The sequence below is a fragment of the Lissotriton helveticus genome, chromosome 2_1 (genome assembly GCF_964261635.1).
Source record: "Lissotriton helveticus chromosome 2_1, aLisHel1.1, whole genome shotgun sequence".
NCBI lineage: Eukaryota > Metazoa > Chordata > Amphibia > Caudata > Salamandridae > Lissotriton > Lissotriton helveticus.
Window position 1 is genome coordinate 835,254,808 of NC_136059.1, and position 27,700 is coordinate 835,282,507.

The 27,700-nt window shown below is 41.4% G+C and overlaps 1 pseudogene; it reads right to left on the reverse strand.

The window, feature by feature from the left end:
* Positions 1-574: 574 nt before the first annotated feature.
* On the reverse strand, positions 575-26,381 carry LOC144820167 (uncharacterized; annotated as a pseudogene).
* Between the last annotated feature and the right edge of the window lie 1,319 nt (positions 26,382-27,700).

Below are 27,700 nucleotides of genomic sequence, written 5' to 3' on the forward strand. Positions count from 1 at the left end.
GAAAACCCCGGCACTCTGGAACACTCTACCTATACATTTCAAAGTTGTTTTCTCTTTTTCCTGTTACTACCTCACTGCAATACCCAATATGGCGCCAAGACACCTACAGGCATTCGCGTGCTATACAAGTTTATTAACATAACATATAGTAATATATTTTCACACGTTTTTCTTTAGGAGACAGGCAGCTCATTTACCATCAAGTACATTCGCCACAGTGATATTAAAAACAGGAACACTATCTGTGTTCATTGCAAATGAAAGGCTGTTGGGGTTTTCCAGGAGTCCACTCTTGTATAAATCCAAGTACATTTTCCCAACATATACATCTTTCATTATTTGTTTCACGTTCTCCAAATAGTGATAAAATCCATTTTTCCTCACCTTTTCTATAAAATGTTTTCACCTCAACATAGTCTATAATTGCGCAATTAGGCTGAATGAAATAAGACACAGAATCAATCTCAGTCACATCTTTCACAAAATGTTGGTTAGGACAGGTCTGAGTGTTTTTATCACCATGTTTATAGCAAGTGGCACTATTGTAAGTAATATTAGGGTACTTAAAAATGTTTTAAATATATTTTTGAAGGTGATACATAGTACTGAACATTCTATCATCCTATGGTAAGAGCAAAAATTTAGCATATAGCCAGCTGCCTAATCGCTCAAGAGAAAATTAATAATGAAGCAACAAAGCAATAGCATGATCACCCCTAAGCTTTTGTTGGAGCCTTCAAAAATAGGTGAGGATTCATCTGTGGTATTAGTTTGATAAGAACAAATTTGAGTTTATTCATACTCATTTTGAATGGTATATCCAACTTGATCCATAAGTTGTTCAAAAGCAGAATCTGAGTCAATATTTATATCTTCTTTGAGCTGAGCATTCATTTTACCATTTAAGCTGGTAGAAAGCTTATCCCACACAGTGCCAATTGGATCTTCATATGTTTCTTCTACTGGTGTGGTATAATCTGGTAATGCTGAACTGTTGTCTCAGTGTAATATGAACTGCTCTGCAGAAGGTGATGTATGAAGAACTTTAACAAAAGAAAGACATTTATTATGCATTTAGTAAGTAAAATGTTTAATTAAAATATAAATATGTTACATTAACCAATTACAATTTTGGTGATGGACAATGAATGTGGGTTGACGAGGACCTTCATTTTTACGGGTGACAAGCTTTCAAACTGTATACTTTCATGCATTAAATTGGTAATGTAAGCTGTATAAAAAGGAGTTTAGAGTTTCATACTGTACCTTTGGGAATAATGTCATCTGCTCTGCTTGAAGTCTGCAAGGATTCTTTTTTACTTTCTTCTGTGCTGGATACTGTCTAATGTTATCTGCATCGTCAATTAAATGTTCTGTCTGCAATCATGCAGATAAGTGACCAATTAATGCAATTTTGCACTTAGAAATGTGTAGCACAAGACTTTTTACGACTACTTAAAGTATGATTGAAACAGTGATTCTTGTACACCCAGCATGAATTATTTTGTGGCTTGTGGGCATTCGCCACATTTGCAGGGCTATTAGGATAGGGCATGAGAATGAACAAATAGTGTCCTTCGTAAGGTTGAGTGTAGTGGTGTTGATTTGGCTTCATTCAAATCAGAGAAGCTTGTCTGGTGGCTGAAGGGAGTGGCCTGATTAGGGTTACCTGGGTCACTCACGACCACCTCCCAGCATTCCATACCAAATGAAGAGTTGGTTAGGCAGTAGAGAATACAAACCAATATCTGCTTATTTAGGTACACTCACCGTGGAGCCCAGTCTGCCCAGTCGCTTAGGAGTGCTGCATAGAGACTGACATCAGCAAGCATAAAGATACATAATGTACATTTCTGAACCAACGAAGGAACGCCCACATTGAAATTTTCCAAGCAACTGCAGCAAAACAGTGAAATACAAAAAATTAAGTTTCGATTCTGAGGCTGGGTACACACTATCTAGTAGTCAAGGTTGTTCTGCCTGTGCCCGCCACTAGACAAGTGGGAGAAGGCTTCTATCTAAAGGGAAAGGTACGGACTAATAAGAACAGTCTATTCATTAGTGAAGTGAAACCCAACCTTGGAGAAGTGGACCACAACAGGGGCCTTTTCTCGGAAATGGCAAAGTATGAGTTTTGAGTGTAACCCAAAATGGCGCTGACATAGAAAATGGTGCCGCTAATGCTAACATACATGAAATAATGCATAAGCAGGATTTTTCTGTCCAACATGGCTTACTAGGTAATGTATCCTCAAAACTGAACAATCTAACATTGTGATCGTGGTAAAATTACTGAACCCTTGCATTCTTTAAGGTTGATAAAATGGGCACCTGTACGTTTGGTGAAATAACTTTCATCAGCTGATCACCTCATTTTCAATGTACCGTCTCCTTAATGCCATACACACCACTGGTATCACACAATGGGCCTTCAGCACATCCTGTAGACCATGGATGATCTCTTATATGAAAGCAGCAAGTGGGGTTTGTGTAGTGTCTCTCTTTCCAGAACACAATGCTTTGTCTCCACAGATCATGAATTTGAAGATTAATGTAATATTTTAAGTACTGATCTAACCATAATTTAATTGCTTACTTACTTTTTCTTCTGTTAGGGGCCTGCATAACTAAACAATCAGCTAAAACAAAGAAGACGGCAGGATAAAACAAACCTCATGCAGAGCAGATCATACTCTTTGCAAGGCAGCCCGTTTCACACTGCTGCTCAAAAACTAGAGTAAGCCATCCAAAGTACTATTGATGACTGCATCCTACAGTGTGTCTGTAACTTGGACAATTGCTATCATCCTAATTGCAAAAGGCAAAACCCAAGGCAAATTTTCAGCTGAAAGTGACTAGTGTAGAAATCAGTTTTCAGTGTAAAGTTGTCATTATAGCAGAGTGTCTTCTGAGGTTACTGGTTTTGTGAGTAGATGAGTTTTGTAGATTGAAGTGTGGTCGTAACAGAGTTGGTGTAATGTTTCATAATGTGCACTTAACCTCTGATAAGCATTTTTTGTATGGCTCCTATTTCTTTTCTTTTGCAAGTTGCCCTCCTTCATTTGCCAGTATTATTGTGTCTGCTTACAATGGGCTTGAAGAATTAGCATATTCAATGTATGTACATAATGTGAAGTATGGATTCAAATACACTTTAAATATGGAAGAGGAGCTGTGATCCTTTCTGGCAAACACAATACTTTGATTTCCTCGCTTAGTATTATTATATGATGTTAAACATCTCAGTTCAATATCTTCCAAACTAGCGTGATAGCCTCTAAAAGGTATTTAGTTTAATTGCAGTATGAAAACAAGCATTGTCAATAGGATGGTGTTAAAGGGCTAAATGTAATGAAGCATTGTTCTATTGCTCTGGTTTTCTGAATATTTGGTACTTGTAGTCATGGCATCATGAAAATTCAGTGTTCTCCTATTTCTTATGTAAGATTTGTGTATGAGAGCCCCATGCGTCTGGGAATGAGCCAGAGACTTTTCCTTTTCAATTAAAGATGCGGACTGATTTCTCTATGATTCTGACATTCCAATTGTGAGATGGATTGAGAGGGTATTTTGCATTTTGGGCTGTCACAAGCCTACTATATAGAGCATAGGGTTTCTTAGAGGGTAATCATCAGCTATACAGACATAAAATTAAAGATATTTACCAAACTGGAAAACACTATATAACACCTCCTAGAAGTGCTTATCAAGGATACTAGCAATTAAAAGCTTCTAATCCCAGGGTTTTATCAGATAAAAAGACCCCTTGCCTACTTTAGTAATCTATTAAAAACCATAGCAGTCTACAGGCTTTAACACAGTGGAATAACAATCTACGCTAAACAGGCTATTATATTTAACATACGCTTTTCTAAGTAAGTAAACCAAACCTACTCCATTTGTCATAATTGTTCCTAAGAACAAATTAGACACATGGCCCATAGAATAAATGTTTCCAATAAATTAATCAGACCCAACAGCCTTCATTACTGGCTTATCACTATACACAATTCATGCCTACTGTATTCCACATAACCTTTCTCACACAAACTTTCCGCGTACCGTCATAAAATAAACATATACCTACAAACTTACAGTTGGAAAATAGTAAACTTTCCACACACAGCATAACAAGGATTCTCAAAATTTAAATCTTCTACCCCGTGGTATTGTGTTAGGGCCTGATCAATATCGAAAGTCTTGCCAACTTTTGTAATCTACAAGACTCTCTGCAACAAAATGCCTCTCCACAGGCCTTAGCAGAGTAAAATAACAATCCATCCATCCATAATGGCCTATTTACTTTAAGATACGATGTTCACTCTGAATAAGGGAGGCTTACTGCCTTTATCTTCACTGTTTATAATAAGCAGATTTGACCTATAACCTTAATCGGTGGCTTGTCACCATAAAACAACAAAATCAGCTATATTGACCATCATCTCTTCCACAAGGACACCTCAACCACACACCCCTATCTTCCTCTGCAGACACATCTTATCCCCATGGAGCTGCCCGAAAAGTCCATCATACCCACTAGTTTTACAGCAGCATACTGTTTTCAAGTGCTTTGTGTTAAAAAAAGTTATGCCTGTTGAACCAGCCTGTTTCCAAATTAAAAGCAAGACAACAAGTTTTCTGAGTTCCATAATGTAGGAAATGAATGTACTAGCATTACAGCCCTTTGTCCTTTGTAGTTCTTGTGGGACACATTTTGTAGTGCACAATGGACATACAGCCATTGAAGTGCTGTACTTGCAAAAATGTTACACAGTCAGATCTGTTTTGTAACCATGGGGAGATAAACAACTTGCTAGAGTCACAGGATGCCAGTGCGGCAGGGGACTTGAACCCAGATCCACAAAGAAGGCAGCAGATCTTGCCGCTAGGTCACTTGGCGCTTATTCCTTTTATTTATAGTATTACAATTGTATTTACATAGCTCGTAATACCCGATGAAACATTCAAGTGCTTTTCAGCGGGTATCACTCTACTCTGGAACCCAAATGATTAGTGATGGATTGCTATAGAGAAACATAAGTTAATTTGAGAAGTGGACATGTGAGTCTGTAGGTTTGATTGAACAGGGTAAAGGAGGGATAGATGAGGGAAGAGTCTAGAAAGTGTTATTTGGGCGTTCATAGAAATAAAATGAGGTTTGTGGTGGGTCAAGGCCCCATAGTCACATGTCTAAGCATTCAGGAAAACAATCTGTAATAGAACTAAGAACATCTTTAGAAGCCTGTAAAGGCCTGAAAATGGCCACAGATCTCTTTAATTTATACATTCTTGGCAGATGATCACACTATTTATTTAAACAAACAGGAATTTCAGGGAGCCTGCCAATCCTGAATGGCTCAGATACTTGGTTAACCAGAAAATCAAACCTTTTTAAATAAATATCATGTAAACAGATGCAGCCAAATATAACATTTTCGGTACTTGTTGCGTAACATCAAACAGGCCTAAAACATGCAAGAAATGCAGGTCCGATCCAGTGTGTGTCTCTTTTCCCCCTAACTTCTTTAGGTCTTGCATATTGACATTTCTGATTATCTATTTTCACAGATCTACTCAGTAGGATACCAATACTTAAGAATATGCTGGGTCAGCCCATTGCTCATTAGTGGTTGACTTTCTAGTCACTCACTTGAGATGCGGGGGGTTGGGGGGGTGGAATGGGTAGGTACAGTACGTCAGATGGTATTTGAGGCAGATAGAAAGGTTAATATGACAAAAATTACATATGTTCTCTTGGAGGTCCATTAACCTGCTATTTCAGGTGCTACAAAGCAAAAAAAGTGCTTGAACGTGTGTTTCACTTCCTAGTCCTGTGGAAAACAAGTTAGGCCTTGGCAAATGTCTGACATAACCTAGCTCTTAATAAAATCTGTTCAGCTTGCTGTATGAAAAGCATTTGGAAAAAAAATGCGGTGTACAAATAGAGGAGATTATGAATTCAATGTATATTTTCAAGATACCTTAAAGTATTTAGCTGCTTTTCTTGTTGTATTTTGATTTTTTCTTTTATACTTTTTCAAACAATGCTACCCCTATTGGCAAAGCCCAATAGCCTGGCATTGACATCGTACATGCTAGACCAACGGTCTATATCAATGTTTGTATTCAACTGGTTGCTCCAGTAAGACTGACATGTGTTAGCCTACCAAGTCCACCGTTTGCTGACCAAATACATACAGAAAGGCTGCTGGACCAGTGTTCAGTATGATTTTGTTCATGCCAATACTAATGGATGGAAGTGCATTCAGCTGCAAAGGCAAATAGACATGGTACACAAACTCATGAAGCTTTAGCCAAAAACCATAATGGTGAGCATATGGAAGGCTAAAAGTCAGCAAAATAGATGTACTAGCCAAGCAGTGGCGTGTATCGTAAGCGCAACACTGGTAAAACAGATTGTGCAATTTGGATTGAGACCACTGAAATTTAAAAGGCAACTCAAACAGATATTATGTGTACAGGACTGGGCAGCAGATCAACTGCTTTACCAATATCTGCAAACTGCCTGCCATTAGATTTATGAGCAGAAACCGGTCTAATTTACTTTTGGAACAAAATCAATAATATGCTCAAGATTTATTCTCTACTGAAAATATTAATCGCGCACTGCACCCCTCATATCGACCCCCCCAAAAAACAGCGACAAATCTTATCACTCAGCGATCCTCCAAAAAGGACATGTGGGTACATATATGGGACCCCGAGAGACTCAATGAAAGCAAGCCTGAGCAGTTTGCAATATTATTCTTATTCGAGTGCACCATCTTCTACCTAAACATATACAGGAAGGATACAAAACAGACGAGTCAAGGGACTAGTACGGGCTACAAACATGACAAACTACCCCACAGTAAACACTTGTGGGGGGGGGAGAACAGGGTCCTGAGAGACCTGATTAGGCTTACCAACACCACATTTTCAGTGCATTTATGTAAAGAAATGAATGCCAATCCATTAAGCTCTGTCTACCAAATGTGCTTTTTTGCTTCACAGTAATCCAGTCCAGAGAGAATCCAAAAGCTGGTGTTAAACTAAAACGGACACCATTCTCAAACGGTTCTCAGTACTGAACGTTTCCGAAGGAGATCAAAAGAACATTCGGTAACCTAGCAAACCTAGCAAATAGAACACCTGAACTGCAACCAGCTGCCAAGTGTGTAACCATTCGCTTGGCTGACTTAATATATGCAACACTTATACAAATGTACACATACAAATTTATTTCAGCCTGTGTGCATTAGCGAGAAGAGAAAAACGTGTTGAAGAAAGCTTTTGAGCTTTCTTGCAAGCGCGCACGCATGTGAGATAGGCTACGAGAAATTCATGTTAAAGAAAGCAACTTGTGAGTTTCTTCACAAGCGCACACACAAGTGAGAGGTGTTACAAGAAAAACATGTTAAAGAAAGCATGTGAGCGTTTTTTCACAAGTATGCACACAAGTGAGAGGTGTTACGATGCAGCGGCCCAAGGGACATAGGTAGATTTATTGTTTAACTATTGTGTGTGTTTGTCTCTCAGCTAAAATATCCAGTACAAACTTATGGCCACTTATGTTTGCTTTCTGCGCAGATATGAAAATAATATCATGCCTCAATTGCGAATTTTTTGGTCGTGTGGAGAGGACTAGAATCACAGGAAACCAGCACGAGACTTGAACCCGCATTCTTACTTAATTAGAGCAGATCTTACCAATGTGCCACTTCCCACCAAACAGCACCTTTTACCAGTGTTGTCCATTTTTGGTCTCGCCTGGCGTTAGCAGCGCGCATGCGGTGCGCTCGCCATGCGAGGGCTTCTTGGAATCAATACGGTTCCAGAAGTCGAGGGTCAGCTCCGCCTGCAATTTTAATTGGCGTGCGTCGTTTCTCATCAGTAATTATGCCGAACATTCCTCATTGATTGCACTAGAGGGCTTTTAGTCCCTCCTGGTTGCACCCTGTCCTCTTTAGGCCACGCCCACCGGGATGGGATGTTTTACTGGCGGCGGGAGATGGCGGGTTTAATGTTTACTCTTGGCACTTTTTTTATTACTATTGCATGCATCTGCGTGTGGGGTGCATTTACTGCTATTGGGTGAAGTGAATGTTTTGATTAGGCACGGTGTCTTGAGTGTGGGCTGCATTTTTTTACTTGCAATATTGTGCTATACACAATCTTGTTAACTTTGTCTCCCTACCCCCAACACTTCGAGATTGCTTTTTAAAAAAATGTGTCAATCCCGTGATTTTTTAAATTACAATTAGTAGATTAAGAGTTCACAGAACGTTAAACAAGCGCAGAAGATCAAACTCGCGTCTCCAGCTCCTGCGTCTGACTGCCGCCTCCTTCTGTTAAGCCACATTGTTGGCCCCTCATACACACAAACAGATCGATGAACCAATGGTAGCTCCAGTAACACCTTCTTCCTTTCCATGTCCTCTGATGCATTTCCTTTCACTGACCGAGAGTTGCTTTTCCTGCGAATGAAGAGGATACAACTCTAGCTGGCAGCAGGCTGTGCGCACACCCCATTGAGGTGTGACTAAGGCTTGGTTGCTCTTCAGCTTTTGACTTGTTTTGCTCGATTGCTGTTCAGCTTTTGCATTGTTTTTAACATTTCACTTTCTATGTTGTATATACTTCCTGGTTCTTCCATCCCACTCTCTCGGCTCTTCGTCCGTGTACCCCTCCCTTACAATCACTCACGGGGCTCCAGCCTGCTCCTGTTTGACACCAACCCTGCCTCCTCACACATCGCAGTTTGCCCCCTCCTTGTTATTCGGAACAGCTGCCCTTCACTCCCTCTCCTGGGCTGTAGATGCCTCCTCCTCCCTACCCCGCCTCACCCCCCTTAGACGCTTTTATAACATCAAGAAGAGGGAGCTGCCAACTATCCTTTGGTTTGAAATCAAACACGACAATACAACTGCTTAGAAAAAGTTTTTGAAGCCCTTACCACCAAGTTGGTATATCTAACCCACGCATGATCTTTCTATTTAGATGTACCTGTGATTTATTTTTGCTGTGTCTGTTTGCTGGATGCATTTTCTCAGAGTACTCTCTCTAGTGCATGTGTTAATAAGGCTCCTCGAACCTTCCTCCCCTCGCATGAGTGTGACTTTAACTCCAACTTATGCTTAGTTTAAGTGCTTCTACACCTTAGAGGGTAGAGTTTGTGCAAAATCCACTGCTTAAGAAAAAATAATAAAAAAAACTCGTACCACCAAGTTCGTATATCTGATCCCCACCAGAAATGTAGATTTTCACGTGCCCGTATTTTAATTGTGTTATGTCTCTTTAAATGTATCCATTTCCTCGGGTACTCTCTCTAGTCCAATCCTTCCTCTCCCCTTCCCCAATGCTTCCTCTCTGTGCAGGAACATGACGTTAACTCATACTTAGTTTATACACACACAACGCAGTATGCTCTAAGCCTGGTTATCTAAAACAGTCTCCAGCCGGGACAGCGTCAACAGGACGGTTCTCCCAAATCACAATGTGCAATGCGAACATGATGCTTGAAAACGGTGGTTGCTGTGTACGTATATGGCCAGAAAACCTGTTTTTATCATCCTCTATATTTGTTAGTTACAAAATTAGTTTTAATAATAAAAAGATATGTGATGCACATTCAGTCCCTGAATAACAATGCTACCATAACCTCTAACAAGTTGATCTGTGTGTCTTATGGGACTGAGACCAAAAGAAACTTTAGGAAAAGAAACACAAACTTCAAACATGGTCGGTAGATACCCTCGTAGAACATATTCATTTTCTTTCCATTGGTACACACCTTGAAAATGCAATAGGTCTCGCCTTTGATTAAGTTAAAGCCATTTGCTTTGCTAATGGTATTGTATAGCAAACTAAATTGCTTTAATTTAATGAAAGGCGAGATCTATTGCATGTTTAATGCTGGTTATATAATGCACCTGTTACATGCATTTAAAAACTGCCTAAATGTTTTATTTTACATTCCCACTGCACTTATCTGCTACCCACTCACCTCTATGCAGGTACCTGAAAGAAATCGCAAGTGGACTTGAAAACTGGTGATATTTTTTAACATTATTTAGCCATTCTTATGGAAGGCACAGCTGCATCAACAGTAAACAGTGTGATTCCATTAATACAAATAATATATCCAAGTTGAATTAATGAAATGGGGTAGCATTAGGTAAGGCAGTGGCAGAAGACTAACCAAAATGTGTATTTATGCAATTGGCCAATAATAAATCATCTGGGTCAAACTGTGTTCTTTTAGAAATGTACACGTTTTCAACTATTGAACATTTTAGTTTCAGCATAGCATTTTAATAGAATAGGTAGGAATTCTATTCAAATTGTTTTTAGTGGAACTGCAATCAATTTCATAAATCCCAATAAGCCTAATAATACAATATTTAGTTTAGTCATTTATATTGATAAAGTGAACAGCCCCTATCAAAATATGAACACCTATATGTGTGCACTTCTAGTAGAGAGCGAGTAGGGTTACTTTTATTGATTACCCATATTAAATTAGATACCAAGAGAAGAGAATGTGTCAAAGTAGGTCATCAATGTCATATCTCTTTTCAACTGGATCTGATCTCATAAGTTTCTCGCATTCAGAGAAATCATCCAGATTTTCCTAAATCTTTCATGAAAATACCACACTCATGTTATCAACAAGAATTTGGAAAGGGATCACCTCACTCATCTGTGTACTACCACCAGTTCGGGTCTCCAAAATCTTAAATAACTCCTTTGTAAGATCGGCAGTACATTTTCCTAGCATAAACTTCTTCTTATCTTTCTTAATAAATGTTTTGTATTGTCCACTTTTGTCTTCTGTATATAGTTGTGTTTGTTGAGACCAATTACTTTTCAAACAAGTTTGTATTTCCTTTTTGAATCCTTGACAAACCCACTTAAACTAGTTTGATCTTATTGTCACTGCAAAATGGGAAACATGCAGCCGACTTGAGGCTGGCACCTTATGAGTCCATCCAATAACCTTGGGGCTGGATTCACAAGAGGCACTTGGATAACTTGAAGCATTACTCCAGTATTTAGATTCAGTAATAAAAGGGGGAGTGACATTGGAGAGTGTTAGCAACATAGAGGATAATAACCACAGAGTGGGAGGGGCTAAGGAAGTGTAAAGAAATATTAATGAATGTATATGCTAGTAAAAAAACACCCACCCATATAAGAATAATACAATTGCTATTCACAAAATACACTAAGGGACTTAGTACGATGTTGGGCGGAATCACTTCCACCAGACACCGACTAGGTCATGGGACCGACCGACACCCGGTCAATGGTCCGACTGTCCCATTGAGATACTAAGGAACACTGTTTGGTTGCATTCATATATTTTACTACGGGAGCATGCATAATGGCAGTAAACTGGCCATAATGCATGCTCCTAAAGTGAAATGGAATGTGCGGTATATCCCTGCACCCCATGGCAGGCACCGCAAGGTGCCAGCCACAAGGTGTACGGATCAACTTCGGCCTCTAACCGGAGGCTGTGCCCCAAAGGGGCCCCTGCTGTTGGCCCTTTAACACGCTTTCCAACATGGTTTCCATATCAGACAGATCGGCATGGAAACCATATCAGAAAGCGTGATCTGAATCTCAAGGGCAGAAAGCCCCCCCTTGAGACTACAGGCCGGATTCTGACTGGTGGACAGGCTCTCCGGAAGTCAGTCGGAATGACCGGATGGTTTCCTTTTAGACCGCCTCCATCGTAATGAGTTGGTTGGAAAAGAAACCGACCTGCGCATTATGATGCAGCCCTAAAGGCATCGACCGAAGGTGCTTGAATACTCTGAGAAAGGTACAGGATAGAGTTGTCTGCTCCCCCAAAGGCCTCAGGGTTCAGATGAACTCCATGGCCTTTAAGGGTAGGGAAAAGGCTAGCCCTTTCTAAAGGCATCAACTATCTTCTTCAGAAGGTGGCCATCTCCAAGGTTCCTCAAACAGAGAGGGGAATTCTACTCCCATAGCATTTCTAGTGGATAAAGCCAAAGTTTTTTTTTCCCATTATGTTGGATTTCAAAGCCCTCAACAAATTCGTTCAGACCCTACCCTTCAAAGTGGAAACGCTGCAGAAATGAATTCCTTCGGTGGCCAAGGGGCATCTGATGTGTACGTTGTATCTACAGGATGCCTATTATCTTGTCTTGATGCATCCTCAACACCAGCAGTACCTCAGGTTTTGCATCAACGAAAGGCACTTTAAGTTCTGGGTATTGTCTTGTGGACTGAAATCAGTACCCCGGATGTTCACAAAAGTTGTGGCACCATTGATGGTGTCTTTTCATCTGCAAGGAATTAGCCTGTATCCATACTTGGACGAATGGCTTCTTTGTGCTCCCATGAGGACACAACTGCTTCAAGATCTGGTCTTTTCAGCTCTCAGGCTCTGTCTCAGGGGTTTCTTCTCAACCAGGGCAAGCACCAGGGGACTCCTACATGGGATTTGACGTTTGTTGGGGACAGATTTTGTATGGATCTCAACCAGATTTTCCCTCCAGTGCCCAGGGTGGAGGTGTTAAGGCATTGTCTGTGCGAGTGATGGGATGCCTCTTCCTTCTGGTGCGTCAGTGGTTGAAGCTGCTGGGGCACATGGTGGCAAATGTATTCACAGAGCCATGGGTAAATTTTCATCTTTGGCCTTTATGGTACCATTTACATTCATTTTGGGAGCCCAAATTTGGGGACTTTGAATGTTTGATTCCAGTGACTACAGGCGTAATTGAGGTGCTGAGTTTGTGGATTCTGTCAGACTCTTTCAGAGAGCATACAACTACAGCAAGATCCTAAGCTGGTTCTCTCAATGGGTGCCAGCTCCTTTGGTTGGAGAGACACTCTGAGGGACGGGTTGCTGCGAGCAGGAGAGCAGATGTTTGTCCACTTTGAGGGAACTCATGGCTGCAGGATTGCAATCTGGAGGGCAATTCGTCCAAGCTGCTTATCGTTGCCTACCTGAAAAATCAGGTGGGATACGCACCAGTTCCTAGAATGCTGATGCCCCCTTCTTTTTCAGCGGATGGTGGTGGAGCATATTAGAATGGTGGACCATGGGGTGGCGGATTCTCTCAGCAGGGTCTTTCCACTTTCCCAAGAAATTTCTCTAACCAGGGCAGTCTTTCTTCAACTGTGCGAGAATCTTGGTGTGCCCTTTCTAGACCGTGTTGCTTCCTAACTTAATGTGCAAGCACTTAGGTTTTGTTGCTGCAATCCGCAGAAGGTTGCTTGCGAGGTAGATGTTTTGACTCTGCCTTGGTCAGATCAACTGTTATATGCAATTGCACCTGCTCCTCTGACTCCCAGGTTGTTAACCAGGCTGTTGGGAGAAACAAGGTTGATGGAGGTTGTGGTCCTGTTTTGGCCCAAGTGCACATGGTTTCTCAGGCTCAAACTCTTGGCGGCCCAGGGTCTGGGGCTGTTTCTTTGCTTTTCCCTTTCCTGTCTCTACAGAGGTTACACCTTTCGGTTTGGAAAATGAGAGAAGAGAGTTGCAATGTAAGGGACTTCCACAGCATTAAGCTGAAGCAATTTAACAGTCCCATAAACTGTCTACTTTAGAGTAGCATGAATGGTATCTGAGCAGTTTTCAGAGATGGTGTAAGCCTGTCCAGGTTTCTCTGCTTGACTGTCATCTAAATGATGTTCTGCAGTTTTTTGTGGAAAGGTTTTGAAAAGTGTCTGGCAGTTTCCACCTTGTATGGCTAGTGACCAGTTATTAGAGCATTCAGGTCTCCTTGGGGCAATTTGGCTAATGCAGAGAACTTGGGAACAAGACTATTGTGCAGTTTTTCTCTGTCCCTGGTTTTGATTTGTTTCCATTGTGCATTTTGCATCTAGTTTTGAATGCCTTTGGAGTCAGTGGATATTAAATAAGTGACCTTTAAAGAGGTGTTTATTGTGGTCAAAACTTCTGCAAGATGAATTGGAAAGTTGGGGACTCTTATGGCTCAGGAGCAATTTTTGTCTTTCGGAAGATGGGGTGATCCTCAGTCTGGATTCTTCCTTTGTTCCAAAGGTGGCATCTGAGTTGCATCAGAGTCAGGAGGCGATTCTTCCATCCCTGAGTGTCGTGCCTGAATCTGATTCAGAGGGCCAGTTGTCTTTGTTGGATGTGAAATGGCCTCTTTTGCTTTATCGGAATAAAACCAAATCTTTTCATAAGACTGATTCTTTGTTTCCCTCTTTTGGGGATTCTTTATCCATCAGTAGATGGATCAAACAATAGATCTTTTTGACATATTCACTGTGTGGTACCCCTTCTTCATTAGTATTCAGAGTAGATCCACCTGCAGAGTTGCTGCTACCTGGGCGGAATTGAAGGGGGGGTCCGAAATTCTGAGATTTGATAAGAGACTACATGGGCTACCCCAAATACCTTTCTTAAACATTGTTTGTAGAATGTTTTAAGTGATAACTTTGGTTTGGGAGTTTTGCGTTCTGTTGTCGCAATCAGCCCACTCAACTGATATGAATAAACCACTATGGTGATCTATTTGAGGGGTTTCTTCTATTTTCCATAGAAAAGCCCGTAGTACGGCTTGGGTATTCTCATTTCTGATGAATGGGACAAGGTGGACCTGGGGGTTATGTCTCCTTACTACCTGGTAATCTTCATTACTCTTGGTACTGTTCTCATCCGATTGATCATGCTGCTCCCTACCGAATTGCTGGGCCCCATGTGGGCGGGGGGCTTCGTAGGTCAGGAGAAATGCTAAGTACTGCTTATGTAGGCTCCAGAGAGAGGGGGAAAGGGACAGTGGGACAAGCATTTCTCTGTCCTTTTTTCTGTATGGTGAGCTGGTTATATTTCATTTGTGGTGAGTAGGACGAGTACAGCAGGACCAGGAGTAATGAAGATTACCAGTAAGTAATGAGACATTAACTAGGAAAAGTATTCTGTGACCCCCTGCTAATTGACAGTTTGCAACATGACCTGTTTGTGCATAGGTCAACCTGAAAATTGGCGGAAGTTTACAAAAACTAGGGGTCACATGTACATAGATTTCATTTTGTGATTTCCTAATAGCATTGTTTTTGTGATTCGCTATTAGGAAATCGCTAACACCTATGTTCATAAGTGTCTTTGATGCATTTAGCAATTCCTAATGGGGTCTCAATTGACTTACCTCCTTAATACTCATGAGGTAGGTCGCAAATTGCGACCCATTGGGAATCGCTAAAACTACAATGATGGTGGCCTGATGGGGACAGTAGACCTGTTTTGCTGATAAATAAAGCAACTTTTTTTTTTTTTTTAGAGGCAGCCCGTGTTCCTTAAACGAAAATGAGATGAGTTTCAAAAAGAAAAATGAAACATTTTCAGTTTCCTTATTTAGGAGTAGGCTGTGGTTCCTGGGACCACTGCCGGCACTGAAAAAAAGTTTACGAATTCTGGGGACGCCTTCCCATTTACAAATGGTTTACCAATTACTTGAAGTAGGTGTTCAGCACATATTTTGTGACTGCATTTTGGTCGAATTGCTAACCCATTTTGCAATTTGGTAAATATTTCCTGTTTGCGACCGGACAAAAACTATATGCATGTGCTCCTGTGTGCACAATTTGCACCCACCACTTGCAATCTACCTGTTACTACTTTAGGCCTAATATTCTACAATAAGGAGGGACAGTCCTTCACAATTCAAGTGTATGTTAAAAATAGACATGGAATTGAATAATCCACTACAAAAATATTAATCATATGGTTATTACTTTTACTAACAGTTAATCTTACGTGAATGCTCGCAAAAAAGCACATTACCATTGTGAAGCATTAGATTATCTCAGAAGTGAGCGTGTTCAAATCACAATTATATTGGACACAGAGAAAGTTTTTGACAGAGTTAGATTGACTTTTTAAAATTTTTATTTACAGCACTACAGCAAACGTGGTTTCCAGCCCAGCTTATCAAGTTGTGTTGCAATATAATGAATTAACAGCCGTATTGGACAGCCGTGAGTCAGGTGACTACTTTGAAATATCACAAGAACGATTGGTGGATTATAGGATATATGGTCTGCATGAGCTGTTTCATATCAATCATCTGCCATGAAGCTCATCTCTATCTCTGCACACACTGTTCCTAACCTATACAACAGTATCTGGTCTTTGTTGAATCTCACTTTCAAGGTGAACAATAAGCAGAAAAAGGCCTGATGTCCTTGTACATATTTTCATTCCGTAAACCTGTGCCCTAATAATAATAAATAAGAAATTAAATTATCAGTGTTCTTGAATCCTTGTTCACAACTCAATAAGCATTATTTAGAACAGAGCTCAATTCAAATTGAAAATACTGTGAATTTATTCACTCAGATCATGTTACAATGAATAATTTTATTAAAACCTATGTTCTTTATGTGTCACTTTTCTAAATAATCCTCATGTGTAATTTAAAAAAGAAATACCCAGAAGTGAAATAACACTTATAACACTTAGTTTAGTTGTTCTTTAGCTGAGAAAGCAACAGATTGCACCAGTTCCTACGATTGCATTACTTCAATAAGGGCGCTTACAGCTTTGATGCTTCCTGACAACCTGAAGACACTCTGTCGAGTTACTTTTGCATCTGACTTAGAAACAATTTCTCAGATTTATTGTGAGAGGATTGTAATGTAAGGTGTGAACAAAAAGTTTGCATTTCTACTGCACATTATCCTAAATGTACTATACTTTATAAATCATGCAACACATAATATATGAGCTAATTATGCACTATCAACCTACACCAAAACATCTCACTGTATAATGAAAATAAGCAATGACGTAATAAGGAAGATCATACTTTTATAATGTATAAGTGACTGCTAGGTGGAGTTCAAAAGCAGAAAAAATGCATTGCACATAACAGAACAGACCCTATCCTGTGATGCATTGGTGTATCAGGGTGCATACACAGAGTGTGCACTGCTCTAGCCTTCACCACAGAGCACCATAAACTGTGTGTGTCAGGTATAGCGTGAGTGAGTGCATCTTATCATTAGAAATGCACCGTCCCCAGCACAGCTGTGAACTCATTCCAGCACTGGGGCAAGTATCTTCGTAAAAGGTTAACTAGCCGTTTGAAGCTACTGGTGTGCCTTTCACAGTGCATGAGTCAACCCTGTCTCTGCGTGAAAGGGGGTGGAAATCTCCCTGCAGGTTGATGCAGTGAGTGACTGAACTGCTTGCAAGCGGTCGTCTGGAAGTTCCATACGATACCTCTTTCCCCCCTGCTGTATGGTGCAGTCCGTGCACCTTCTGACAGCTTTTTTGCCTGTACACCTGTTTCTATAATACATAACGTGTGCAGAGGCCAAAGGTGTTCTCATGTGCATGAGGCCATGCCACATATGAATCAAACACCACCACCATGAGATCACAATTGTGCTAATATCCACCAGCTTGATCTGCTTCACATATGGGGCTCCACAAGCATCTGCAGCCCTGTCAGTTAAATCAAACGGTCTTGTGAGTGCAAAAAGTAGGCACATCCTCTTGTACACATCCCAGGGCAATTTTGATAATAAGGCCCCTGGTGTCTTTCATTGTTAAATGGTTAGATACGCAGGAAAATGGACAACTGTTGGTGTAGGAAGAATGGGGAAGAAAAAATGTGGTATGCATTAAGCCCTGTTAAAGGTTTATTGCTCTAATTAAATCTCACAATTCCTGAATTTCATGTTACACACATTTCATGTAATAATTTGCTTTGTGCACTTTTGGGCAGCTTTCACTTATGGGTGATTAGTCTGAGTGTTATCTATTAACTAATTCAGCTTAATCTATAGTGATATGTGGGTGAGGTTTTAGTTTATACAGTCTACTATCTGCTTCCTACTATTATACCCTTATGAACTTTCAATATGAATTAAAAAAAGGAGACAAACCGTTGTCCCTCTGCTGTTATGCATCTTCAAAAGGTCTCCATTCCTCTTTCCAAACACTCCACAACTAAGGTCATGAAGATGCTTGTGTCACAAAATGCAAATCAGGCTATATATATAATGGGTATGTTACAAATAGTGCGGGGGAAGGATTATTTTGGGTCTGATCATTTGATACAGATTTTGGTATGAAGACTTGAGGTGGGCAGGATTGTACACAAGAATCCTTAATGTTTAGCTGTGGCAAAACTTACATTACACCGATGTTATATACGAAATTCTCGAAATTACACCATTACGTCATGTTCTGTATCTTCACCACCTATTACAGCAAAACTATAGAGCAGGAGTGCAGAAACAATGCAAGCAACGAAAACACGAGGAACTGTTTCTAAAGGCAATTGTTTTTCATGCTATATTTCAAACGCAAAATGCCTTCTCCAGTCAAACATTGACACAAAGACACATTTTCATGTCATTTTTCTGAAATTTCACAGAATTATGCAAAATCAAATTATGTGAATTTCACACACCCCCACTCACTCATGATGCGTATGTTCCAATTAAGATAAGGAAAGACTGAAGTATATGTTCTTGCGATGGTCAAGTTCGGGGGTTATTGTTTGAGTGGGATTGTGTTGAGTATTGTAGGAAATCCGCCTTTTCTGTGTGGTTGCTACCGATTTTTTGCCCTTTTCTGGACACTATTTGTGCTGGAATTATAACGTTGGGCACTTTTACTGTAGGAAATCTGCATTTTCTTTGTGGTAACCCTGTATTTTCTGCCTTCGGCTAGAGCCTTCTTTTTTGTTGGTTTTAGAAACTGTGCACTTTACACCTGCTTACCTACACTAAAGTGCCTGTGCTCACCCTTTGAACGTGGTTGAATTGGCAAATTCCTTATATGTATTTTTATCTTATAGATAAGTTCCTAGTAAATGGCACAAGATGTACACAGGGCCTGAATTTAAATGCCACCAGTGGACTATGGAACCTATTGTGCCATCCACTACAGTGGCATTGCAAACATGGCTTTAGGACTTTGATTATAATCTGATTGCAGCAGTGTACAAAATGCAATTTGACTAGTCATATTAAATACTTCTGGTAGATCAAAATCTCCCCCTTAAATTATGAATAACTCACTGCTATGTAGGTTTTGTCTCCGACAAGGCTGGATGGATGGAATTCAAAAGCAGAACTTGTAGAAATGTATTGATAAAATGCACTTACAGTGACTAGTAGCTAAAAATAATTGTTCACTATTCCAAGCCTAGCTGTCCTAGGTAGAAATGCAGAGTGCAGATTAAAATCCTAATACTGTATCACTGGCATACGCCTAGCTAGAAAAATATATAAAAACAATTTCATAGTTATTAAAAATTCAATTCAGTGCTAAAGCCAGTTTTGTTTTCCATAAGTATATAAGAAAAGTAACTTTTAAAAAGTTACCATTTCCAGCTCAAATTCCTGGAGGCAAAACTTGCATTTGCTCTCCTACTTCTATCAGCCAGTAAATAGCATTTTATTCGGGTGAAAAAAGGTGTGAGGTACCTCCCAGGAACAAAAATAGGCTGATCTGCATGGTCAGATAGGACTCTCTGAACCAGACAGCATATGCATTATGGGGCAGTGAGAATTCTTTTTGGCATTACAGTGTTAAATCCTGTTTGAATGCCAACACTTTGGGACACACTCGAAAGTAAGGGGAACAGGATGCTAAAACAATGCCTGTTTGAAGGAAAACCCTGCTCTCTTCTACCAGACTTCTGTCTCTAGGTTGATTAGGGGTACAGTGAGTGCACCAAACTGTATTTTAGTGTCCAACGTGAGAGAACACTAGGGATATCATAGTTTACTCCCTAAACACACTCAGCCATCAGAACCCAGGTATAGTTTGGCTGAAGTGTGGCTGAAGCCTTTTGACATCTTGCAAATGCCCAAAGTTGGTACCCCATTAGTTAGGATAGTCTGAAGAGTCAACTTGTGCCAGGCATGCATAAGGCACCTTCAAGTACTGTTTTAGAATGCTCCAGGTACTGAGGAAGATCAGATCAGAACGATTGAACCTGCTGTCTGTGGCCTGAGAAGGACCTGGACTGGACCCTACTGCTTGGCCTTTGCCCAAAACCATGTAAATCTCTGAGTGCCTCTTCTGAGTACTTAGGAGTCTTTAGAAGTGTATGATGGATTGGGACTCAAAGGACTTAAGCCAAAGTTAAAATCTTTGACCAGGCTGGTCACCCAAGTCCTGGTGTATGACAACCAATGGATATCATTGGCACGCTTCCTACTTAAGAACTATCTCTGGTCCACCTCATTAGATTTGAGTCATTTTGGTGTCATTTTGTTTATTGCATATTACTCCATACTTCAAATTTAGTTTGGAATTTTTATTGTTCCACATTTCTGTAACTCTATTACTACTTTGGTATTGCATAGTTATTTTAAAACTTGCCCATACTTTAAGCCTGTCTGCTCTGTGCAATGGCTACCTGGGGGTTGAGCTCAGGTTAATGTAGTGATTTTAATGGTTGACCCTGACAAGGGTTGTGATTATTCCTGGAGGATGGTAGTCATCCACCCCAATGAAATCCAATGTCTTACAGTTATCCTTTCTAAACCATAATAAGGTGCCTGTGCTTCCAATTTAAACATGTTTAAATTAGCTTATCTGTAATTGACGCATTTAACTTGCCTATAAGTTCCTAGTTTACGGTGTAGACAATGTAGATAGTGTCTAGAGGTTAAATGCCACCTGCGGTCAACAGTACTTAGTGTGCCATTCAGATAGTAGGCAGTGAAAACATGGCTTCAGGCATACCCTGTGCAGTCTGACAGCCGTACCTAGAACCCTGCTGCACATATCTGTCATGGCTGTATGATGGAACATCGCATGCCTGAACCACGTGGTCTCAACCACAACGTCTCAAACATGACTGCATCTTTATCATGCATGTCTTTACCTCAAAATGTCATGGTAAAGACATGATTGGTAAAGGACATGTGTGCTAAAGCTCCTACCCCGGACCCCAGCCCTCACACCTGTCCCTTTTTCTCACCCTGAGCCCTCAAAAATAACATCACGCCCTCAATACTACCCCGACCCCAATCGCCTCCCACCCTGAGCCCTTAAAACTGCCCCTATATCCTTAAAGTACCCTGAACCAAACCTGAGGCCTAAAACTGCCCACAACCCTTAAACCTGCTGATTTTCCCCACCCAAGCCCTAGAAACTGTCCCCACACCCTCAAACTACCCCAACCTCCCACCGAGCCCTGAGAAACGTCCCCTACGTCCCTTAAGTGCCCAAGCCACTCACCCCACCCTCAGGCCTAAAACTGCCCCGGCCCTTAAAACTGTCCCTTTTCCCCCGCCACACCTTGAACCCAACAAACTGACCATAATGCCCTAAAAACGACCCCAGCCCCCCAGCCCCCCTGCCGGAGTCCTAAAAACTGTCCCCTACACCTTTAAAGTACCCCGACTCAGTTCCCCAACCCTGAGCCATAAAACTGCTCCCTGCCCTATAAACAACCCTGACACCCTGCTAAGCCCTAAAAACTACCCCTCACCACAAAAAACTACCTCCCCACCCCTCCAAGACCCAGACCCATCACCACTTACCTCACTGCCTCCTCTCCCAATCCTTCCTCTTCCTGTGCCCGTCCATCCCCTCTGCATCTAGACCGTGCATTGCCGTAGCCATGCATATGTGTTGTTAAGGCTCTTTCGTGGTTAAGGCAACATGGTTCAGCTTGCAGGGAAACGTAATGCCTAGCTGAGCCCGCGATTTTAAGACCATTTCCCGGCAGTCTGTATTAGGCCTCAATGAGATGTAAAAGACATGTGAAATTCGCTCCCAGAGCAGAAACAATGGTCTGGAGAAGTGGAGGCAGTTTTCCTTCACCTTGTAGAAAGACCTGTTAGGGTGTTCTTAGGAACTTCATTAACTTCAAAGGGAGTCTGTTCTTTCAGTTTCAATTGTTATTTGACACCTGAAAAGACCCAGTCTTCGTTGCCATAGTCAGGCTGGAACCAAACCCTGTAGGAGGAAAGGTACCCCCAGAACTGGTTTTTAGTGACCACTAAAAAGAGGGCTGTTTTTTGGCCGAGTAACCCCTGGCTCTGCACAATACTAGAAGGGTTCACCAACTTGAATTTTGAGGATGAGAGGTACTGTGGGATTGTTGCAGTAGAGTACACAGGGACTGCTGCAAACATGGGTAGGACTGCCATGTGAAACGTTTACCCCATTAGTTATAAATAAAACAGAAATCACCCTACCCATTAGCTGCGCACAAGCATAAATGTGGCTCCACAAGGCACCACCCCCAGAACACTTTCTTGACCTACAGAAGATTAAGAAAGGACTAGATCTGCTGTCTGTGACCTGAAAAGAGCCCCGAAGGACTGGGCTTGCTCCGCATTACACCCAGAAGAAAGACATGGATTGTAAGGGTCAGCTAGCAGACTTCCTATGTGGCTACAGAGACACAAGCTGCAAGTTGCCTTTTCCCTGAAGTGCCTAGCTGACCAATGATGGAGCAAGGTTTCACACGTAAATAGACTTGCTCGGATTCAATCCTCTCGAAATAAAACGTAATGCACTAATAAACATGTTTTGTCTTACTAATAATGCACCACACTACATTTCTAGTATCTAGGGGAAGCTTTACTATGTTCCTTTACTAACCGTAACTCGAGCGTCCTAAAATGGGTGTCGCAATGTGGGAACTTTTCTGCTCATGCGTCTGTCACACTCACGTGACATGACGCATTCTCTGGTTTGGTGGGAAAACTTTGCTCCTGCGCACTAGAACTGATGATGGCTGCTCTATGTTTTCATATGCTAACGCTTGCATTGCTGCTTTTACTAAATTGTTTGTTCTGCTTAATTCCTAACGCTGTAGTTAAATAAAAGTAATGGGAATAGAGTAGAGATAAGTAGTATACAGTGCATTCATTTATTCTTTATTCTAAAACTGTTCGTCTTTGAATTTGCTATCAGCTCATGTTTGGACAAATCAAGTACAATGTTGCTCCATCTTGGGTCCCGCGACTGCGCATGTGCTGAATTCTCCCGAGTCCACAGGCCATGGCTTTGAACGTGTGCCAGTGACAGTCTTGCCTGCGATGCACCTGGGAACCCGACCTGATGAACCTCCAAGAGGAAGACAATTTGTTAAATTGTTTAATATGGTATGTACTATTAGAACATTCATCTTCGGGTGGAATGAAATGCATGGGAAAAGAAAGTTATGGGCGGGAAAGATAATTTGCATTACTGAATTAAGTGACCTCACAACTGGTATGGTGTGAGGACCTCTCCTCTCTTTTTGACCAATGAAATTGAGAGAATACATGAACTTGCAACATTGGGGGGTGCTACACTGCCCTGGAAAATGGTATATATCTCAGGTAGGCTTAGCCAATTAGTTTGTCCGACTTGCCCGAATAGCTGACCTGTCACTGACCCAGCACACTCAATAGGCGATCGAGAGCAGAGGTGCTGGCAGAGCACTCTGTCAGAAGAATCGATAACCCAATCGGGGTTCTGGGAAGTAGTTTAATAACCCAATCGGGGTCTGACTGTTAGCTGCAGAGAGGGTTGCGACTCTGGCGTTGCACTTTAGCTGTGGGTGCTGGTCCTGACCTGCGATGGTCTTGTCCTGATCTAATTTGGTCCATACTTGTCCTGATTCTGGTCTGCACCTGTCCTGTCTGTTGGCACCTAAACTTTCGGGGGTCCTGTCCTTTATCCCAGCCCATGGCCAAGGTTGGTCTTCACACCATTCTAGGTAATTATAAATAAATGTGGGTATGTCATTGTACTGTTTCCCTTTTCTTACCCTTCCTATGTTTCAATGCTTAAAGAAAGTCTCGTAATATTTTCACATTATCTTGCTTTGATTATTTTCTTCCTAATTAAACGAGCTTTAATCGAATTGGTATGGACTCTGACATTTAAGAATTTACATAGATAAAGTGTTTAAACCTTTGCAGAGTCTGTGGTTATTTTATGAATGACATGTTTATTACTACCTAATATTCTAACACCTTTGATCCCTTAGGACTCTAGGTACCGGTGACTAGGATTGGTAAGTCAATGGTATAGGTCCTAAAGAAAGTTAATTAAAATCCTGGTTAAGCGTAGGTTTACCTGATCAAAGTGTATATGTTTTATGGGCCCAGGTGAGTATGGTAAAACAAGCAGGTGAGCCCGCGCTCTATCACAAATTCCATCTGAATCAGGATTGAACTTGGCTGTTTGCCTCTACTTGACACCCTGAGAGTCTAAGTGCCTTCCTCTGTGGTCATAGGGTCCATAGAAGTGTACCCCTGTGGTTGTTTAGGCACCAAAATAAAGGGTGAAAGTTAAAAAACCTTTCCTTCACAGCTCCATCGGGAAGTTCCGGAAAAAGTATCCAACAGCCAGTCTCACATGGTTGGATTGAATTTGACCTTCATCCTGGTCTACAACAATATCATTTAAAAAAAAAAAACAGATTTTAATGTGTTGGGACTTAGAAAGGTTTCAGTACAAAACCTCCAGAGAACCAGCAGGACTAATTTACTTTAGGTACCTGACCGTTGGTTCCATGACTCTCCACCAGACCATTACAGCTGGAGAGAAGCAAATGGAGAGGACTAATGAAACAGTTAACCCCTTCCACGCTCATGACGAGCTGGGCTCGTCATGCAGTAGCCTCCTGCTACGCTGATGACGAGCCCAGCTCGTCATGAATAACGATGTTTATGAACTTCCAGCACAGGGGAAAAATCCCCATAGCATTCAAGGTATTAAAGAAGCAGATACCTGGTTCCACTTAAAATCTTGGAAAGCTTGGAGTGGCAGCTTTCACCTGGTTACAAAAGCTATCCATAAAAAAATACCCAAGTGCTTTCTTGGACCACCAGGGGTTACATTATCGATATGCAAAACACTAGAGGACTGAATGCAGCTATATGCATTTGGTCAAGTAGAACCTGTAAACATCTACTTTAACCCTGGCACACACCTGCCTTGGAAATTAGGACTTAAACCTCTTCCTGACTCCAGAATTGCAAGGATAATGATAATAATACTTTATTGTATAGTTAGTAAAAACCATTACAAAGTATAAATATGACAATATACTAAACACAGAAAATTTACACTGCTGTGTGTGAGATAAAAAGTTATAAGATGAAAGTGTCTTTCAGGTAAAAAAAATAGACATGTTCCAGGTTCAAGACTCTGCCAGTGTTCTTTGCTTTTTCTCGAAATTGTCAATGAATTTGACTGCTCTGCAAATGAGTTGCAGATCTACTGAGCATAGGATTAGTATGATCGCGGACCGGCAGGTGCGTATTCCATATTACTTAAATTTGTTTTTTAACCAACTCCGACGTTCCTGGATCAGAGCCGAGCAAATACAGATCAGATGGATAAAGTCTTGTCTTCCTGCGCCACATAAACTGCATCCATCATGTTCTTGGGGCATCCATTTTGTTGACTCAGCGTTTGTTAGGAAGCTACCCAGCCTTAAATTGAGGTGTTTCCGTTTGATGAATGGTGAGAAAGCAAGGTCTAGGAAGGCTGCCGGTACTAATTTTTTATGTGATTGAATTGTCATCCAGGCATGGGACCGACGACTGAAAGTTAATTTATCGTCGAGCAACGAGTGCCTGTTGGCAGCCTTCTTTACCAGCTGTTTGAAGGAAAATACTGGAAGCTTAGATTCCCAAAGTGCAGCCAAGTCAGTTAATTCTAATGACGATTTAAGATACTTGGCGTAATGAGAATTGGGACTTTTACTAATTATTTTCCACATGGCACGATGCAGCGCAATATCTTGGTTCATCCAAACATCGGACCAAAATTTTATGGTCTCGTACTTTTTGAGCAGCACTTGGGATTGCAATCCAAATTCAAGTCTGACTTGTGCAGGTGATGCATTGCAAGGTAACGCAAATACACGTTTGTAGATTTTCATTTTCATTTTGTCCAGGAGTTGTGCACTCTTGCCATGATGTAATATGCTCCCATAAGCTATTGTTGGGAGTAGCTTAGCTTTCATTATTGTTAGCAGGGGGGAGACAAGGGGGCCTTTTAGTTCGGTCACCAAGCTACTAAAAGCGTGCAATAGGACCATGCCCTTCTTTTCCATGCTATTGAAATGCGTAGTGAAATTAAGACGCTTGTCCAGTAGTATCCCAAGATACTTGTAACTTTCAACCGCTTCCAATTTAACATTGTCTATAGTGAAGGTTGGTTGCACTTTGTGGCGTCGGGTTATAACCATAGTCTTTGTTTTTGTGCTGTTTATTACTTGCAGGTTCTGTTTGGTATAGCGGGTCAGTTCCTGTAGTAGACGTTGCAAGCCTATTCTTGTCTGGCTTAGTAGGACCACATCGTCGGCATAGGACAGGTGTGTTATACAGAGATTACCTAGCCGTGGTGGATGGGCATTGATCTGATCAAGGCTTACTGTTAGATCCCCCATGAATAAATTAAAAAGGTGGGGGGCCAACACACAGCCTTGCTTTAATCCATCAAAGGTATTGATCTTTCGGGTTAGCCTCTGTCCATTGTCAATCTTTACCTGCATCCAGGTGTTACTATGCAGGTCAATGATCGGCGTTAGGATTGAGTCTGGCAGGCCCTGCTGCTTCAGTTTGGCCCATAATATTTCCTGTTAACACGGTCGAAGGCCGCCTTAAAGTCAATGAAACAAGTGTAAAGTTCCTGTTGGTTTTGTAGACTTTTTTCACCAATCAAGCATAACGCCATTGCATTTGCCATAGTGCCTGTTCCGCGCCGAAACCCTGTCTGGTTTAACGGAATTTTGCTGTTCATGTCCGACCATTGTGCTAGATCGGCTAGCACCAGGGATGCGTAGTATTTTGCTTCCGCATCAATCAGGGCATTTAAGCGGTAATTAGTTGGATTTTTGCGGTCTCCGCCTTTGTAGATGGGATTGATGATGGCACCCCTCCAGCTTTCCGGGATCCGACCTGAGTTGCTAATTGACCGAAATAGGATATTAAATTTGCATGCCCAGAACTTGGGGTCCTCTTTGTAGATTGCCTGCGGAATGCCATTCGGCCCCGGCACACTCTCTTGCTTGCCTTTCTTGATTATTTGTAGTATTTGGCAATCGTCGTCTGTCCGTATTGATTGACCCATGTCTTCCTGGCTGGTGGTCATGCCGTTGGTGCTAGAAACAATCGTACTTTCCTGGTTCATAGCTCTTGATGTATCAGATGCAGTTATTGACGTTGTAATCTGGTTTGCTGTTGGCTTTATTGAGAATGTATCAACTATGTGTTGGGCCCAATCGTTTTCAGCGATGCATGTCATACTTACAGGTTGTGCTACTCTGTTAATGGAGTTGACTTGCATCCAGAAAGCCCTGGAGTCTGATTTTTTTATGTTGTACAACAATTTAGCCCAAAAGCCGTTAGCTTTGCTCCTTTTTTCCATCCAAACCAGCTTCTTGTATTGTCTCCTTGTCGATCGGACTTCTTGCCAGATGCTTGGGTTTGTCCTTAGACCTTGTGCCCGTCTTGTGAGCTTCTGAAGGTGTTTCTTCATAGAGAGTGCAGTTTTTGTGAGTTTGGTATCGGTCTTAGGATAGGTCTTCCTTTTAGCATTACTACTGGACCTTGGTAACATTTCCAAGAAGTCAGACCAGGCTTCTGAGCATAGGTCCTTGTCTGCAGTGGATGTTTTAAATAATTTCTTAGCGTCTGACGCTATATGAGGTAGGGTATTGCTCGTCCACCTTAGCCGCTTCAGGTTGATTGTTGAAGTTATGCCTGG